This window comes from Macaca fascicularis, chromosome 17 (assembly GCF_037993035.2).
Source record: "Macaca fascicularis isolate 582-1 chromosome 17, T2T-MFA8v1.1".
NCBI classification, from domain to species: Eukaryota; Metazoa; Chordata; class Mammalia; order Primates; family Cercopithecidae; genus Macaca; species Macaca fascicularis.
In genome coordinates, this window is record NC_088391.1 from 877,241 (window position 1) to 896,333 (window position 19,093).

At 44.3% G+C, this 19,093-nt stretch overlaps 1 protein-coding gene and 1 non-coding gene across 6 annotated transcripts in view; both read left to right on the plus strand.

The window, feature by feature from the left end:
* The window catches only part of LATS2 (large tumor suppressor kinase 2), a 96,830-nt gene that overhangs the window by 23,369 nt on the left and 54,368 nt on the right, over nucleotides 1-19,093 (plus strand). Inside the window, exon 3 of one of the 5 annotated variants that reach the window (XM_074021625.1) lies at nucleotides 12,791-12,912. The exons of the other annotated variants lie outside the window; for them this stretch is intronic. The gene's annotated coding sequence lies outside the window, so the exon portion shown is untranslated. The remainder of the gene's footprint in view (nucleotides 1-12,790; nucleotides 12,913-19,093) is intronic. 5 annotated transcript variants of the gene reach the window in all.
* Nucleotides 1,640-1,778, plus strand: LOC123569932 (U4 spliceosomal RNA). Its single transcript, XR_006693804.1, has one exon. It is a non-coding gene; the product is annotated as a U4 spliceosomal RNA (small nuclear RNA).

Consider the following 19,093-nt stretch of genomic DNA (forward strand, 5'->3'; position numbering starts at 1 on the left):
TGCCTCAACCTCCCAAGTAACTGAGACCACAAGCTAATTTTTCTATTTTTTGTAGAGATGGGGTTTCACCATGTTGCCCAGGGTGGTCTCGAACTCCTAGTCAGAAGTGATACACCCGCCTCAACCTCCCAAAGTACTGGGATTACAGGCATGGGCCACCATGCCCGGCCAGAAATTTCTTTCTTTCTTATTTTTTTTTTTTTTTTGAGATGGAGTTTCGTTCTTATTGCCCAGGCTGGAATGCATTGGCGCTATCTGAGGTTGCGCTCACTGCAACCTCCGCCTTCCAGATTCAAGCGATTCTCCTGCCTCAGCCTCCCAAGTAGTTGGGATTACAGGCATGCGGCACCACGCCCAGCTAATTTTGTATTTTTAGTAGAGATGGGGTTTCACTATGTTGGTCAGGCTGGTCTTGAACTCCTGACCTCAGGGGATCCACTCACCTCAGCCTCCTGAAGTGCTGGGATTACAGGTGTGAGCCGCCTCGCCCGGCCTCAGAAATTTATTTCTAACCCCAAGGATGCTCTATGCATTGGGCATTGTGTTGTCAGATTGTCGTGCCCCAGTCTTGCTTTCCCTGTCTGAGGCAGTGTCTCTGGGGGCCTGGATCTTGGAGTTTATCCCTCTGTGCCCACAAGGCCTCCCACACTGCAGGGCATGTGCTCCTCAGTGCTTGCTGACCAGTGAAGGTTCTGTGTACTAGTCCAGCCAAAACCCTCACCCCAGTTGTCAGACCCTGGAAAAGATGCTAACCAGAAATGCAGATCTCCTCGGGATTTTATTTGACTTAATTCTCACAACACGCATCACCAAGAAAGCTATAGAGAAATGGTTAACACTAATCTCCCAGCCCTTTGTCTTGGTGGCAAGGTCCTGCCACAGGATTGCTTCATTGTAATAAAGATATTTGCTAATGAAAAAGATAAAAGGAATTTAGATAACATGTACATTTCCTCTTTCTCCCTTCCTCTTGAAAGGGAACCACCTTTGGTGTTACTGAACATATTAATAAGAGGAGAAGGAAGAAAGAAACACTTAAGTTTAGGAATGTCGGTCATGTAACAGGAAATTGTATTACAATGGCTTTTGGGTGTAGCAGGTCCTTGCCTTTTTCCCTTTTCTTTTTCTTAGTGACTTTCACGTTAGTTTTGGCTCTTCCATAAGGCACACCACATACCTTTTTAATGTAGGGTTTTAAATTACTTTCACAAAACACAAGCAAAGCATACCCCTCTGTGTCATAAACCCCCCTACAAGCAAAGCATACCCCTCTGTGTCATAATCCCTCCCCCCAACCTTAAGCTCCTAGTTTTTGTTTGTTTTTGTTTTTGTTTTCTTGAGATGGAATCTCGCTCTGTTCTTAGGCTGGAGTACAGTGGGGCGATCTCAGCTCATTGCAACCTCCGCCTCCCGGGTTCAAGCGATCCGCCGTGCCTCAGTCTCCCGAGGAGCTGGGATTACAGGCATGCGCCACCGTGGCCGGCTGTTTTTAGTAGATACGGGGTTTCTCCATGATGGTCAGGCTGGTCTAGAACTCCAACCTCAGGTGATCCGCCCGCCTCGGCATCCCAGTAAGACTGCTGTTAACGTGCTGGTATAAAACTGGACAACTTTTGTCTAATTACAAAAATAGATAAAAAGCTTTGCACAGTGGCAGTGTCACAGTCAATGAGGTTTATCCAAGGTGCAATTACTGCTAATTGGAAACTTTCCAATACCCCACCATGACAACTTGAAATGTAGTCAGCACTGGCAATTTTTGACAGTCTCTACAGAGACTGAAAAAAAAGAGAGAGATGTAATAGGTGGGTTGCAGTGACTCACACCCGTAACCTCAACACTCTGGTAGGCTGAGGCAGGAGGATTACTTGAGTTTGTAAGTTCAAGGCCAGCCTGGGCAACATAGCAAGACCCTGTCTATTTTTTTAATTAAAAAAAAAAGGATGGAATTATATATTAAACTATATAATGGACCACACACATACATTTTGTGTAACAGAATTGAGGCCTTGTGGCCCATCAGATCACCCCAGTCAGTTCTCCTCCGAAGCACCTCATGCACTGGCCTCTCCTGCCCCCCCGTCCAGTCTCCACCTTTGCTCCTGGGATCTTGGTGGCTCCTGGCTGCCCCTCCTGCGTCTTTCTCCGACTTTCCCTGCACGGTGCCCTCCTCAGTCTGATTTGTTTTGTTTTGTTTTTTGAGACAGGGTCTTGCTTTGTCGCCCAGGCTGGAGTGCAGTGGCATGATCATGGCTTACTGCAGCCTCGAACTCCTGGGCTCAAGCAATCCACCCAAGTAGCTGGGACTACAAACGTGGGCCACCATGGCTGGCCCCCCTCATTCTGAAACGGGAAGATTCTGTCATTTCCCTTCTGGAAACCTTTTCTCTGGCCTCGGGATGGCGCCCGGGAGCTGGCAGGCAGGGCCCACCTGTAGCCGCAGGATCCCACCTCCTGGCAGGCCCACCCTGGCCCGACCCACCCTGGTGCTGACCACCCTGGCCCTGCCTGCCCTGGCCCTGCCCACTCTGCCTGTCTCTCAGGCTGCCCAGTGCTGGCCCCTCTGCAGGACCAGGCCCACTTCTCCCTCAGGGCTCATCTTTGGGTCTGTGATTCAGAAAAGCCTTTTCTGAGCCCCCAGTCAAAATTAGGTCCCTCTGTTCTCTCCCATGACACCATAATTTTCTCCCCCAGTGTTTATCAGAATCTGCTGTTAAGTAGTTGTGTGTCTCCCTGTGTAGATTTTAAGGCCTATGAGACAGTGACTTTGTTCTAGTCGCCACTTTCTGAGACCCAGAACTGTGCAAGCTCTCAAAAACTCCTGACAGACAAGCACAGAGACAAGCATTACGTCATAAACATTTTCATTCCATTATATAGTCTTTTTAAATTTTTTTTTTTTTTTGAGATGGAGTCGCGCTGTGTTGCCCAGGCTGGAGTGCAGTGGCACGATCTGGCTCACTGCAACCTCCCCCTCTTGGGTTCAAGCGATTCTCCCCCATCAGCCTCCTGAGTAGCTGGAATTACAGACACCTGCCATCATGTGTGGCTAATTTTTGTATTTTTGTAGAGATGGGGTTTCACCATGTTGGCCAGGCTGGTCTTGAACTCCTGACCTCTCAGGTGATTCACCTGCCTTGGCCTCCCAAAGTGCTGAGATTACAGGCCTGAGCCAACACACCCGGCCCTGAAATATGATTTTTAACATCTGCATTGTATTCCATTGTTCAGATAGATGTCCCATAATTTATTGTAAAGAGCTGGTCATGAACATTCTTCTACATACATTCTTATGGATATCACTGATTTCCTCAGAATACATTTTAGGAATGGAATTACTAGGGTAAATGTTGAGAGCATTTTTACCGTTCTTGTATTGCCAAGTGGGTTTTTAAAAATCATTCAATTGAATTTATACTTCCAACCTGCCAACAAAGAATATTATCACTACTACTACTAAAAACTAGAAGCAGCTGTCAGTTTAATAGTTGGCTTTGTTTTTGTTTTTGAGACAGAGTTTTGCTCTGTCGGCCAGGCTGGAGTGCAGTGGCACCATCTGGACTCACCGCAACCTCCGTGTCCCGGGTTCAAGCAGTTCTCCTGCTTCAGCCTCCTGAGTAGCTGGGGTTACAGGCGCCTGCCACCATGCTGGGCTAATTTTTGTATTTTTAGTAGAGACAGGGTTTCACCATCTTGGCCAGTCTGGTCTTGCACTCCTGACCTCGTGATCCACCTGCCTCGGCCTTCCAAAGTGCTGGGATTAAAAGCATGAGCCACCACGCCTGGCTTAATTTTTGTATTTTTAGTACAGACGGGTTTCATCATGTTGGCCAGGTTGTTATCGAACTCCTGACCTCACAAGATCCACCTGCCTCAGCCTTCCAAAGTGCTGGAATTACAGGCGTGAGCCACCACGCCAGGCCAAAAGCCCGTTTTAACAGGAAAGCGGGTCCAGCCTCAGGCACTTAATAAGAGCCTCCCCACTCACCGCCAAAATGAGAGCTTTCTGGTACTTAAAACTGGAGAACCATTACCACTTTCTATTATCACACACATCCATTGCTGCAATTAAGAATACAAAGCCCACTTTGGGAGGCTGAGGGGGGTGGATCATCTGAGGTCAGGTGTTCAAGACCACTCTGGCCAATGTGGTGAAACCCGTCTCTATTAAAAATTAGCTAGGTGTGGTGGCACACGCTTGTAGTCCCAGCTACTCAGGAGGCTGAGGCACAAGAATCACTTGAACTCGGGAGGCAGAGGTTGCAGTGAGCCAAGATCGCGCCACTGCACTCCAGCCTGGGCGACAGAGCTAGACTCTGTTCCCCCAAAAAAGGGGGAGGGGGAGCTGTTGAGGAAATACCTTTTCTCTGCTCCCTGAATGACTTACCTCTGTGAGTGGCGCAGGCCCTAGGTGGACTCTAGGAATTACTGGCTACTCATGTGCTGTGGTGTTGGTCCCTGCAGCTCTTTGCCCTCCACTGCCAGCAACCTTCTCTTCTATCCCAGTGTGCAGTATAGATCTTAGCATTTTTTTTTTTTTTTTGAGATGGAGTCTCGCTGTGTGGCCCGGGCTGGAGTGCAGTGGCCAGATCTCAGCTCACTGTAAGCTCCGCCTCCCGGGTTCATGCCATTCTCCTGCCTCAGCCTCCCGAGTAGCTGGGACTACAGGCGCCGCCACCTCACCCGGCTAGTTTTTTTGTATTTTTAGTAGAGATGGGGTTTCACCGTGTTAGCCAGGATGGTTTCGATCTCCTGACCTCGTGATCCGCCCGTCTCGGCCTCCCAAAGTGCTGGGATTACAGGCTTGAGCCACCGCGCCCGGCAATCTTAGCATTTTTTATGTGGGCTGTAACATGAAAAATATTGGAGATCATAAATATTGTTCACTTAATGCTTGTTGTGTCACACCAAACGATTTACTGCTGAGATTATTTGCTGTCAAGTGGTTGTAGAGATCTAGGCGGGAACTTGTGTACAGTCAGGATTGGTGGTTTTTGTTGCCTGGAACCCCAGCTTTGCCTGGCTTGATGGTTGGGGTCCTGGGAGAGTTCTGGGTCTGTGAGTTCTGGGTCTCCAGTCTGCATGCAGTTCTCTGTGGGGGCTTCATTTAAACTGTTTCTGTCATTGCCAAACCATTTGTGGATGTAAATAGAGAAAACCAACAAGGATCTAAATAGGGGAAAAACCAACAAGGAAATTGAATGTTTTATGACATTTAACAATGTTCTCTTTTAGAATTACTTTTAATAGGGTTATGATGAATTTCAAAATTAACAACAACAAAAAAATGCCACATCCATTATCATAGTCACTACCCAGCGTCTCTTTATTTTGGCCTTAAAATTTACTGGCCAGAAATTCATAGCTCTTGAATTGAAACTGCATTCATCATGCAATTTTTTATATATTAGGTTTTACTCATTTTAGATTTCTTTTCTTGCTTATTTTTTTGGTTTTGTTTTAGTTTGTTCTTGTCAGTAGAGATGGAGTCTTGCTGTGTTTCTCGGCCTGGTCTGAAACTTCTGGCCTCAAGTGATCCTCCCGCCCTGGCCTACCGAAGTGTTGGGATTACAGGCGTGAGCTCTGTGCTCCGCCCCATCTTAGATATAGTTATTTTGTAGTATTGTATTTAGAAGGGAGATTATTTTCATAGTTAAATTTTTACAATTTGTAATCTTCTGTAATTGACTTATTTGTTAGTGGATGCCTTTTTTTTTTCGTAAGAGTTCTTGATGACTTTCCTGTACTGTGGGAAACGGCAGGAAATTCTTCTCCCCTCTGTACCCTCTCCCAGCAACGAGCCTGGCTGTGTAGGCTCCGCAGCGGCCCCAGGTGTCAGAAGCACTAAATCGAGCTGCCGGTAGCAGATCCCACCGCAGAGGCCTAACCCCCAGTGGTAGAATGAGAAGGATGCTGGAGATGAGCGGGCTGTGGTGGCACGGCAGTTCACAGTTTCATCAGGAATAGGCACCTTCTCTCTCTCTCTGCCACCCTTAGCAAGTGACTCCGTCTTGGCGTGCACCAGGTGGCACCTCTGTGATGGTGTTCCAGGTCTGAACCAGGGAAGGATGCGCTGGCTCTGGCTCTTTGTCAGGGAGCTTCCCCAGCACCTCCCCGGTCAGGACCCAGTTACTTGGTCACGGGGGTTTAAGCAGCTTTGGAAATGTGTTCTTCAGCTGGGCATATGGCCACCCCTAATGCAACTGAGCACTGTTAGTAAGGAAGAAAGGGAGGCTGAACCTTGGTTAGAAAGCCATAGTGTAGCCATGTGTCACCTTGGCTGTGTCACCAGGGCATACCATGCACCTTCTGAGCCTCAGGATTCCTCATCCACACACTTGGGATGATAATTGCTCCATGTTCTGAGTTGTCCCGCTGACCAGAAAGAATGTAAAGTGACTGGCCCGTGGTTGGTATGCAGAGGTGGCAGTCTAACCACAGTGCCATGTGTCATTAGTGCTCAGAAACTTGTGAGGATGCTGGAGAGCTGGGCTTCCTGGTGCTGTGACGTGCTTTACTGAAATAATAAGATCATTGTCCAACCAGCCTGGGTGCGACGGGTCCCCTGTCCCACAGAAATCACATGGAGAAGATTTGCTCAAACTTGTGGAATGTGTGTGTCCTTGTGGTTTTGATATATATTTGGGTAGTTATGACATTAGAAGAATTATTAATCATGTCATAGAAATAAAGGTTGTTTTGTACAAAAGTAAATGATTAACAGTGACAAATTTCTCCAGCCAAGAAGTACACATTTAATGTAAACTGGAAGTAACTTCATTTGGCTTATAAAAGCTTTTAGTCAGCAGAGAGCTGTTGTAAAGCTAGTGGCATTTGGCATCTAGGAGGCCCAAGAATGTGGCCAAGTGTAGTGGAACAAATTGTCCTCTGTGCCGGCTGTCAACCTTGGAGACGCCTAGAAGAGCCTTCAGTGATACCGTGTGTGTCTCTGTCACCTTCTGTTTCTTCTCCATGCCACATGGCTTAACTCAGCTCTGCCGCTTTGGTGTTTCCACGGTTTTTCTGGAGTTGGAGGCTGGAAATGTTATAAGAAGCCCCACCCTGTGGCTGGGTCTTTCTGCACTGAACTCGTCTTATTTGCTTCCCGTCTTCCCATCACGTCTCTACCTCTCTGAGGTCACCGTAGAAAGAGAAATCAAGTCAGCAGGGACTCAGCTGACCCCTCTTTTCAGGATTCCTTGGTAGTTTCCAAATTCTTTCTCTACACCAGGAAGGTATTTCTCTCCCCCCGTCCCTTGTTCTCTCCCATCCTCCCCACTTCTCTTTCTCAACCCGGTCTGGGAGTCGTTTCTAACAAGAGGTTCCTAGCTTACATTGTCTCTGGCGCTAGGCTCCACTCCCAGTCTTTCTGTTAATGAGTCCTTTCTTCAGTGGCCTATTTTTTTTTTTTCTCGTGTCTTTGCTGCTAACACCCTGCTCTGCTATACCTGGATTCTCCCTGACCCAGTAATTCCCCCGGTGAACTTTTCCTGAATGGCAAGTCCCTTGGTAACCACTGTCCTCACCGTCCTCTTCCAATCTGATCTCCACTTATTTCTTGTACCAGCCCAGCCTCCCTGTTCTCATTGGGTCTGCCCTCTGCACCTCCCCTGCCACCAGGCTGTGAGATTATCTCCCACACTGGATTCGCTCATGCTGTCGCCCCCCAGAGTGCACTCCCTAGCCAGCCGTGCTCCACCCTTCGAGTCCCACTTCCGCGACCCATCCTGTGGCCTTGTACAGCTGTTCATCCGAGTGCCTGCTAAGTTCTTTCTTTTCTGAATTCCCATTTGTGTCAGTATCATCCAAGGAACTGTGGTAGGTCTCTCAGCATCTTAGGGATTATTTAGGGGTGTCCAGTCTTTTCCCTGGGCCACAATGGAAGAAGAATTGTCATGGACCACACATAAAATACACTAATACTAACGATAGCTGATGAGCTTAAAAAAAAAAAAAAAAGGCCGGGCGTGGTGGCTCACACCTGTAATCCCAACACTTGGGGAGGCTGAGGCAGGCAATTATTTGAGGCCAGGAGTTCCAGACCAGCCTGGCCAACGTGGCTAAACCCCACCTCTACTAAAAATACAAAAATTCGTCAGGCGTGGTGGCGGGCGCTGTAATCCCAGCTACTCAGGAGGCTGAGGCAGGAGAATTGCTTGAACCTGGGATGCGGAGGTTGCAATGAGCCGAGATCGTGCCATTGCACTCCAGCCTGGGAGACAGAGCGAGACTCTGTCTCAAAAAAATAAATAAAAAATGATAAGCCATAAGAACAGAGCAGAGATCAGTTTGTGTGTGAATCTAGTCAAACTGCAGCACATAGCTCTCTCCTGTAAAACAGAGCACCTAACCCATTAGAATGCAGTGTTGCCGCAACGTATTATCAGCAGTATTGTTTTTAGCCATCATTACTGCACATGGAGAGAACAGGGAAAGTGAGACCTTAGGAACTAAGGCAGTCAGTAGCACCGGGAGGAACCAGATGCTGGCTTTAGCCGACAGCAAATTTAAACAGCTATCATGAAATGGTTAAAACGACAAATTTTGTTAGTTTTTGAAACAATTTTTTTTAAAAAGCTATTAAAAATATGTTCAGAGAATGAAAGGGAAATGTATCAGAATTAAGAGAAAATACAGGGTTAGTGAATGCACAGACAGAAAATCTTTTATTAGTCAGGGTCTTGCTCTGTCACCCAGACCACAGTGCAGTGGGTGCCATAACAGCTCACTGCAGCCTTCCTGGGCTCAAGCAATCCTCCCTCTCAGCTTCTGAAGCAGCCGTGACTACAGGCACACTCTGCCATACTCAGCTCACTGTTTAACTTTCTTGTAGAGATAGGGTCTCACTGTTTTGCCCAGGCTGGTCTCAAACTCCTAGGCTCAAGTGATCCCCTGCTCCCCCCGACCGCCTGGTTCCCAAAGTGCTGGAATTACAGGCATGAGCCACCACACCCAGCCCTAGACAGGAAATCTTTACAGAGAAATGGAAACTACAAAAATGGAAACTCTAAGCTGAAAAGTAAAATAAGTGAAAAAAATTTTATTGGCTACATGGTATCAACATAACAGTAGGTATGGCAATAGAAAGAACCAGTAAACTGAAATATAAATTAGTAGAAATTACCCAATCCAAAAATCATAGAAAAAATTTGAACAGAAATGAACAGAACTCTCAGTGACTTGTGGGATAATATGAGATTGTCCAGTATATGTGAAATTGGAATCCAAGAAGACGAATAGAAAGGAAATACCTAAACATTTGACACAGTAATAGTTAAAAGCTTCCCAGATGTGGTGAAAAGCATTCATGTGCAGATCTAAGAAGCTTAATAAACCAAGAGCAGGATGAACACAGAGGAAACAACTCCTAATGAAAGCCAAAGATAAAGACAAAATCTTGAAAGCACCCAGAGAAAAATGATGTTACATACAGAAAAATGATAAGATTAAAAGCTGACTTCTCATCAGACAGTATAAAAGCTGAATATATTGAAATGACACATTCAAAGTGCTGAAGAAAAAAGTACACCAAGTATTTTATATCTAGCAAAACTGTCCTTCAGAAACGAAAGTGTTGTAAAGACATTTCCAGGGGAACAAGAATCTGAGAAAATTTGTTACCAGGGGACCTGTATTAAAAGAAATACTAAAGGGGTAGGGGTATGGGGGGGAAAATGCTAAAGGATATATAGGAAGGAATGAAGAGCACTAAAAATAGTAGATATCAATAAGTATAAAATACTAATTTATTTTTCATTTTCTTTCTTGTAATCTCTTTAAAAGACACATCAATATTTAAAGTAAAAACACTTTATTGATAGGTTTATCATATCTATAGATCTAATATACAACACTATGAGTTGGGAAAGTTAAGTGGAAATATATTATTGCCGAGTTCCTTTTCTAGTGTAACTCAAAATTAACATTTAAGTAGATTGTTGATATAGTTTGGATATTTGTCCCCACCCAAATTTCATGTTGAAATGTAATCCCCAGTGTTGGAGATAGGCGTGGTGGGACTAGATCATGGGAGTGGATTTCTTTCTTTTTCTTTTTTTTTTTTTCTGAAGCAGAGTCTAGCTCTTTCGCCCAGGCTGGAGTGCATTGGCTCGATCTCAGCTCAGTCCAACCTCACCGTCCCAGGTTCAAGCGATTCTCCTGCCTCGGCCTTTTGAGTAGCTGGGATTACAGGTGTGTGCCACCATGCCCTGCTAAGTTTTGTATATTTGGTAGAGACGGGGTTTCACCATGTTGGCCAGGCTGGTCTCGAACCGCTGACCTCAGGTGATCTGCCTGCCTCGACCTCCCAAAGTGCTGAGATTACAGGCATGAACCACCATGCCCAGCCTTGGGGATAGATTTCTTATGAGTAGTTTAGCACCACCCTCTTGCTGCTGTCCTCAAGATAGTGAATTCTCATGAGGTCTGGTTGTTTAAAAGTGTGTGGCACCTCCCCCTGCCCTCTTGCTCCTGCTTAATCATATGATGTGTCTGCTCCTACTTTGCCTCCATGAGTAAAAGCTCCCTGAGGCCTTCCCAGAACCCCTGCAAATGCTGGTACCATGCTTGTACAGCCTGCAGAACCATGAACCAGTTAAACCTCTTTTCTGTATAAATTACCCAGCCTCGGGTATTTCTTTATAGCAATGCAAGAATGGCCTAATACAATTGTAGTACAATTGTAATACAATTGTAGTAAGTTAAAAGTGTTTATTACCACACTCAGTATTTGGAAGGCTGAAGTGGGCAGATCACTTGAGCTCAGGAGTCTGAGACCAGCCTGGGCAACATGGTGAAACCCCATCTCCACAAAAAATTAAAAAAAAACTAGCTAGGCATGGTGGTGCACATCTGTAGTCCCAGCTACTTGGGAGGCTGAAGTGGGAGGATGGCTTGAGCCTGGGAGGTGGAGGTTGCGGTGAGCCATGGTGGTGCCAATACACTCCAGCCTGGGCCATAGAGCCAGATCCTATCTCAGAAAAAATTATATTACCATCTTTAGAGCAACCACTAAAATATAATTCAAAGAGACAGAGCTAGAGAGCCAATAGAGGAGTTAAAATGGAATACTAAAATAATAATAATAATATGAGACAAATAGGAATAGCAGGCCTCAATAATAACATTCACTGCAAAGGGATTCAGCACCTTAATCAAAAGGCAAAGAATATGGGAGTGAATAAAAAAGCTAAGTGCAAGTATATGCTGTCCACATGAGACATATTCTAAATACGAGGACACAAATAGACTGAAAGTAAAAAGCTGGAAAACAATATGCCATGCAGTGGCAATATTAATATCAGACAGTACCCTTCAAGATGAGGAATATGGTTGGTCCATATCTGTGAGTTTTGCATCTGCAGATTCAACCAATTGCAGATAGAAAACTTAAAAAAGCACACACACAAAATACCCCACCACCAAGAAAAGATAACAGTACAACAATAAAAAAAAATTTAAAAACAGTATAGTGTAACTATTTACATAGTATTTACATTGTATTCAGTATTATAACTAATCCAGACATGATTGAAAATATATGGGAGGATATATGTAGGTTATATGCAGATACTACTTCATTTTATATGAGACTTGATAATTCTGGGATTTTGGTATTTGGCGGGGATCCTGAGACCAATTCCTCATAGATGCTTAGGAACAACTGTATTACTCAAGGCAAAGAGGGACACTTCATAAACAGAAGGGTCAGTAGATCCGGAAAATGTAGTAGTGAGTATGCCTAAAAGCAAAGCTTCAAACTATATGAAGCAAAGTATATGCAGCAGGAGCTAAAGGAGATATGGGTAGATACACAGTCATACTTGGCAATTTTAATACCCCCCTCAATGGTTGATAGAAAAGTAGACAAAAATATCGGTAAGGATATAGGAGACTTGAACAACATTATGAGCCACTTTATTTAATTGGCATCCATAAAAGGCCACACTCAATATGTGAAGAATACAGTCTGTCCCTCCCTCCCTCGTTCCCTCCCTCTCCTTCCTTCCTTCTTTCCTCTTCCCTCCCCTTCTCCATCACTCTCTCTTTTATTTTGGATTAAGGGGTACACATGCAGGTTCATTAGTACAGGAAAACACCTGTTTGGGGGGTTTGGTGTACAGACCATTTCGTCACCCATATAGTACTCCATAGTTACTTTTTCTGATCTTCGCACTCCTCCCACCCCACATTATTTTCAAATGCACATAGAATGTTCAGAAAGACAGACTATAAGATATAGAACAAGTGGGCCAGGCGCAGTGGCTCACGCTTGTAATCCCAGCACTTTGGGAGGCCGAGACGGGTGGATCACCTGAGGTCGGGAGTTTGAGACCAGCCTGACCAACACGGGAAAACCCCGTCTCTAGTAAAAATACAAAAACTGGCCGGGCGCGGTGGCTCACGCCTGTGTCCCAGCACTTTGGGAGGCCGAGGTGGGTGGATCACGAGGTCAGGAGATCGAGACCATCCTGGCTAACACAGTGAAACCCCGTCTCTACTAAACATATAAAAAAATAATTAGCTGGGCATGGTGACGGCGCCTGTGGTCCCAGCTACTCGGGAGGCTGAGGCAGGAGAATGGCGGGAACCCAGGAGGCAGAGCTTGCAGTGAGCCAAGATCGTGCCACTGCACTCCAGCCTGGGCGACGGAGCAAGACTCCGTCTCAAAAAAAAAAAAAAAAAAAAAAGACATAGAACAAGTTTCAATAGATTTTCAAAGATTGGAATCTTGCAGAATATGTTCTTTGTCCACAAAGAAATTATAAAAAATAATTTTGTTTATTTTTAGACCGGATCTTGCTCTGTCACCCAGGCTGGAGTGCGGTGGTGCAAACATGGCTCACTGCAGCCTTGACCTCCTGGGCTCAAGCGATTCTCCCACCTCAGCACCACAAGTAGCTGGGACTATAGGTATGCACCACCATGTGTGGCTAATTTTTTTTTTTTTTATTTTAGCAGAGAAGAGGTCTTGCGGTGTTGCCCAGGCAGGTCTCAAACTCCTTAGCTCGAGCAGTCCTCCCACCTTGGCTTCGCAGAGTGCTGGGATTACAGATGTGAGCCACCACTCCCAGCCAGAGAAAGAATTTTCAAAAGCCCTAAATATTTGGGTATTAACTCACTTCCAAGTAACTCATGAATCAAAGAAGGAATCACAAAAGAAATTATAAAATATTTTGATTTGAATAATTAAACTATACATTAAAACTTCTGGGATTTGGGTAAATTGGTGGGCACTTTAAAGTGATTTGGCTAAAGAAAAGAAGTAATAAAGAGAACAAACAATAGAGAAAGTCAATTAGGTTCTTTGAAAAGATCAATAAGATTAATAAACTTCTAGCTAAACTTGTGAAAGGGAGACAAAGGAAAGAAGGAAGAAAAAAACCCCAAACCCACAGTGGAAACAAATAACCAATTTCAGGAGTGAATGGAGGGACACCACTATGAATTCTAGAGACATTTAAAAGAATATAAGGGAGGATACAAACAACACATTTGTTGGCCAATGAATTTGACTACTTTGAAATAGACAAATTTCTTGAAAGATGAATATTACTGAAACTGACACCAGAAGAAATAAAAAAGTCTGAATAGCCCAATATCTACTAAAGATACGAAATTCATGTGAAATTCATAATCAAAATCCTCCTACAAAGAAAATAATAGGCTCAGACGGTTTCATTGGTGAATTGTATCAAACAATTAAGGAAGAAGTAATAATAATCCTAGCCAAACTCTGTGAGACTGGTATTACTCTGAAATTGACTTGCCAAAGCCACCATAAAAAAAAATACAGACTAATATTCCAATATCTTTTTTTTTTTGAGACAGAGTCTCGCTCTGTTGCCCAGGCTGGAGTGCAGTGGTACAATCTTGGCTCACTGCAAGCTCCACCTCCTGGGTTCACACCATTCTCCTGCCTCAGCCTCCCGAGCAGCTAGAACTACAGGCGCCTGCCACCACGCCTGACTCATTTTTTGTATTTTTAGTAGAGATGGGGTTTCACCACATTAGCCAGGATGGTCTTGATCTCCTGACCTCATGATCCGCCCACATTGACCTCCCAAGATGCTGGGATTACAGGCATGAGCCACCACGCCCAGCCCCAAAACCTTTTTTTTTTTTTTTTTTTTTTTTGAGACAGAATCTCGCTCTGTTACCCAGGCTGCAGTGCAGTGATGTAATCTTGGCTCACTGCAAACTCTGCCTCCTGGGTTCAAGTGATTCTCCTGCCTCAGCCTCCCAAGTAGCTGGGACTACAGGTGTGCCCCACCACACCTGGCTAATTTTTGTATTTTTAGTAGCGATGGGGTTTCACCATATTGGCCAGGCTGGTCTCGAACTCCTGACCTTGTGATATGCCTGCCTGCCTTGGCCCCCCAAAGTGCTGGGATTACAGACATGAGCTACCACACTCGGCATTCCAATATCTTTTATAAATGCAATATAAATCTAAACATCCTTATCAAAATATTAGTAAATGGCATTTGGTAAGAAGATGATACATCAGGATCAACTGGAATATATCCCAGATATACAAGGTTAATTTACCATTAGAAAATCAATGTAATTCGGCCGGGCGCGGTGGCTCAAGCCTGTAATCCCAGCACTTTGGGAGGCCAAGACGGGCAGATCACGAGGTCAGGAGATCGAGACCATCCTGGCTAACCCAGTGAAACCCCGTCTCTACTAAAAAATACATAAAAAACTAGCCGGGCGAGGTGGCGGGCGCCTGTAGTCCCAGATGCGCGGGAGGCTGAGGCAGGAGAATGGCGTAAACCCGGGAGGTGGAGCTTGCAGTGAGCTGAGATCCGGCCACTGCACTCCAGCCTGGCCGACAGAGCTAGACTCCGTCTCAAAAAAAAAAAAAAAAAAAAGAAAATCAATGTAATTCATCATATCACAAAATAAAGAATAAAAACCATTTCATCATCTCAATAGATACAGTAAGCATTTCAGAAAAATCCACCAACCATTTGTACCAAAAACTATCACCAAACTAGGAATAAAAGGCAACTTCCTCAACTTGCTGCGGGGCATCTGTGTAAAATCTACAGGTAACATCAACATGTAATGGTGGAAAACCAAATAACTTGCCTCTGAGATTAGTAATAAAGTGTGATGTCCTCTTTCATCTTCCGTTGGAGGTCCTAGCTGGTGCAGTAAGGAAAGGAAAAAGAAACAAAAGTACACAGATTGGAAAAGAAGAAAAACAATTTGCATTTGACATGATCCTTTTCATAGAAAACCTTAAGGAATCTATTTTAAAAAGATGGCCGGGCGCGGTGGCTCAAGTGTAATCCCAGCATTTTGGGAGGCCGAGACGGGCGGACCACGAGGTCAGGAGATCGAGACCATCCTGGCTAACACGGTGAAACCCCGTCTCTACTAAAAAATACAAAAATCTAGCCGGGCGAGGTGGCGGGCGCCTATAGTCCCAGCTACTCAGGAGGCTGAGGCAGGAGAATTGCGTAAACTTGGGAGGCGGAGCTTGCAGTGAGCTGAGATCTGGCCACTGCACTCCAGCCTGGGCGACAGAGCAAGACTCCGTCTCAAAAAAAAAAAAAAGTTACCAGAACTATAATTTCCTCTAGTAATTTAGCATGGTCACAGGATACAAGGTCAGTATGCAAAAATCAGTAGGGTTTTTTGGGAACTAGCAGTGAACACTTGAAAGTTGAAATTTGGCTGGGCGCGGTGGCTCACGCCTGTAATCCCAGTGCTTTGGGAGGCCAAGGTAGGTGGATCACAAGGTAAAGAGATCAAGACCATCCTGGCCAACATGGTGAAACCCTGTCTCTACTAAAATACAAAAGTTAGCGGGCGTGGTGGCGCATGCCTGTAGTCCCAGCTACTCGGGAAGTTGAGGCAGGAGAATCGCTTGAACCTGGGAGGTGGAGGTTGCAGTGAGCCAAGATCATGCGACTGCACTCCAACCTGGCGACAGAACGAGACTACAGAAGGTTGAAATTTAAGATGCAGTTTCATTGACAGTAGTATTTAGAAATACAAAATACTTAGGGATAAATTTAACAAAATATGTACAAGATCTGTACACTTAAAACTGCAAAGCATTGCTGATCAAATTAAAGATCAAAATCAGTGGAGAGAGCATGTTCACAGATCAGAAGACTCAATACTGTTAAGACGGCAGTTCTCACCGTTATCTATGGATCCAGCAGAATCCAAATAAAATCTCAGCAGGTTTATTTTTTAAAAAAAGTTGAAATTGATAAGCTGATTCTAAATTCATATGGCACTGCAAAGTACCTAGAATAGGAAAAGCAATGTTTTAAAACAGAGCACACGTGGAGTCCTTGAACTACCTACTTTCATAACCGCTAGTCCTGGCTTTGGGCTAGACTATTGTGGGTAGTCTCTAAAGCTAAGCAAAACAGTGTTGCACTGGCATAAGACTAGAAAGACAGGTAAGCAGAACAGAGTATAAAAATAGACCCACACTGATATGGGACTTACTACAATTGATTTTCAACACGAGTACCATGAAAATTCAATGAGGAAAATGGCAGAAGTTGAGTTTTTTTGTTTGTTTCTTTCAGCAAATAGTGCTAAGACAACTGGATAGCCTGATGAGTCAAAATTAATGTTTACTCTGACCTCACACCATTCACAAAAATAAGTCAAAATAGGTTGTAGAACTAAATATAGAACTTACAGCTAAAAACTTTGGGGAAAAAAGCATAGGATAAAATCTTGCAACCTTGAGAAAGGCAAAGATCTCTTAGATCCACCACAAAATTCATGGGACATAAAAGGAAAACTGGTAGACTGGATGTTTACAAAATGAAAAATCTTTGCTCTTCAGAGGACATTAAAACACCAAAACTCAATCCACAGAATGAGAAAAAGTATTACTGATACATATATCTGACAAGGGACTCACATTTGGAATATATAAAGAACTACAATAATAAAAAGGCAAACTTTTAAAAATGGGCATAAGATTTGAGTAGACACTTCACAAAAAATATGCTGTAATGTCAAATAAGCACATGAAAAGATACGCAACATCATTCATCAGAGAAATGCAAATGAAAACCACAATGAGATATTATATATTCATTAGAAAGGCTAAAGTATAAAGGTCTGATAATACTAAGTATTGGTGAGAATGTGCAGCAATTGGAATTTTCTTAAAATTCACATAGAAATGTAAAGCAGTTTATTAATGTTTTTTAAATTAAAAATTGAAATGAGGTTTTGCTGTGTTGCCTAGGCTGGTCTCCATCTCCTGGACTCAAACAATTTGCTCTGTCTTCCAAATTGCTGGGATTATAGGCATGAGCTATGGTGCCAGGCCAAAACAATTGAAGTCAAACATACCTACCATATGTCTCAGTCATTCCTCTCCTATGTATCTACTTCAGAGCAATGAAAACATGTCTACAAAAAGACTTGTACATATATATATTTGTAGTAGTTTTATTTGTAATAGCAAAAAATTAAACGAGCCCAGTGTCCATCAGTAGTTGGATGAATGAATTTTGGCACATCCCTGCAACAGAATACTACCAACCCAAACAAAGAAACCCAAGGGGCTGCTTATACAACAGCATCAGTGGGCTTCAGAATCATGCCGCATGACAGATGCCGGACACAGAAAGCGCATACTGCACAGTCTTATTTATTTAGTAGTTTAGAGAATGGTAACTCATTCGTAGTGACAAAAAGTGGATAATTAGTTACTTAGGGTGGGGAGGAGGGAGGGAGTATAAAAAGGGGCACTAAGAAAATTTGGGGATTGATGGAAATATTCTGTATATTCGTTGTGATGGTGATTTTTTCTTTTTTCTTTTTTTTTTTTTTTTTTTTTTGAGATGGAGTCTCGCTCTGTTGCCCAGGCTGGAGTGCAGTGGCCGGATCTCAGCTCACTGCAAGCTCCGCCTCCTGGGTTTACGCCATTCTCCTGCCTCAGCCTCCAGAGTAGCTGGGACTACAGGCGCCTGCCACCTCGCTCAGCTAGTTTTTTGTATTTTTTAGTAGAGATGGGGTTTCACTGTGTTAGCCAGGATGGTCTTGATCTCCTGACCTTGTGATCCGCCCATCTCGGCCTCCCAAAGTGCTGGGATTACAGGCTTGAGCCACCGTGCCCGGCCTGTGATGGTGATTTTACTGGTGTATACATCTTTCATACTTGAACGGTCCAGTTACAGTGGATGCGAATAATTCGTTTCCTTCTCTTCTTTCTTATGCCTAGAGGAGGGTGGGGCATCTGATGGGTATTCCAGGGATTAGTGTTGATTTCATGGGCAGCCCTGTTTATGGCCAGTGCTTTCAGAGGTGGCTTAAGGATGGTCAGGCTAGGTCTTGGGTGGAGAGCCTCTTCCAAAACATCAGGCAAAACCAGGCTGTACTTTAAACAAACCTTACAGCAGGGGTCCCTAATCTAGTCCTAGTCAGAAAGTCACAGTTGGTGAAAAAATCAGCCCAGACCTACAGGGCCGCATGGCCATCAGTAGCATCTCCACAGCTCTACTTTTGTGTAGCCTGGAACACTAAGGGGTCACAGCAATAATTTCACTTCCTCCTCTGTGTTGAGGACGGGAGACCTCACCACGTGTGAACCAGCTGACCAGCATAAATTTAGTATGTCCAGATAATGTTGTGAGCAGTGTCAGTCGAGATCTGAACCTGTCTGGGTCAATGAGTGCAGACCTAATGGCAATCAGAATTTCATGGCATATTACCTCACATGTCATGAATAGGGATAAAACCGAAGTGATCCATCCTACATGACACCAAAAGGTAGAGTTATTGAACAAGCTGGTACTGTTCCTTTTAAGAAACCCTCCACAGGTCTTCCTGAAAATGATCCCATGTCCAACCCCCTCAGATGCCAACCGGAAACTTCCTCACTCATGACGATACTTTTTTTTTTTTTTTTGAGACGGAGTTTCACTCTTGTTGCCCAGGCTGGAGTACAGTGGCGTGATCTCAGTTCATTGCAACCTCTGCCTCCTGGGTTCAAGCGATTCTCCTGCCTCGGCCTCCCGAGCTGGGATTACAGGTGCTCGCCACCACACCCAGCTAATTTTTGTATTTTTTTTTTTTTTTTTTTTTTAGTAGAGACAGG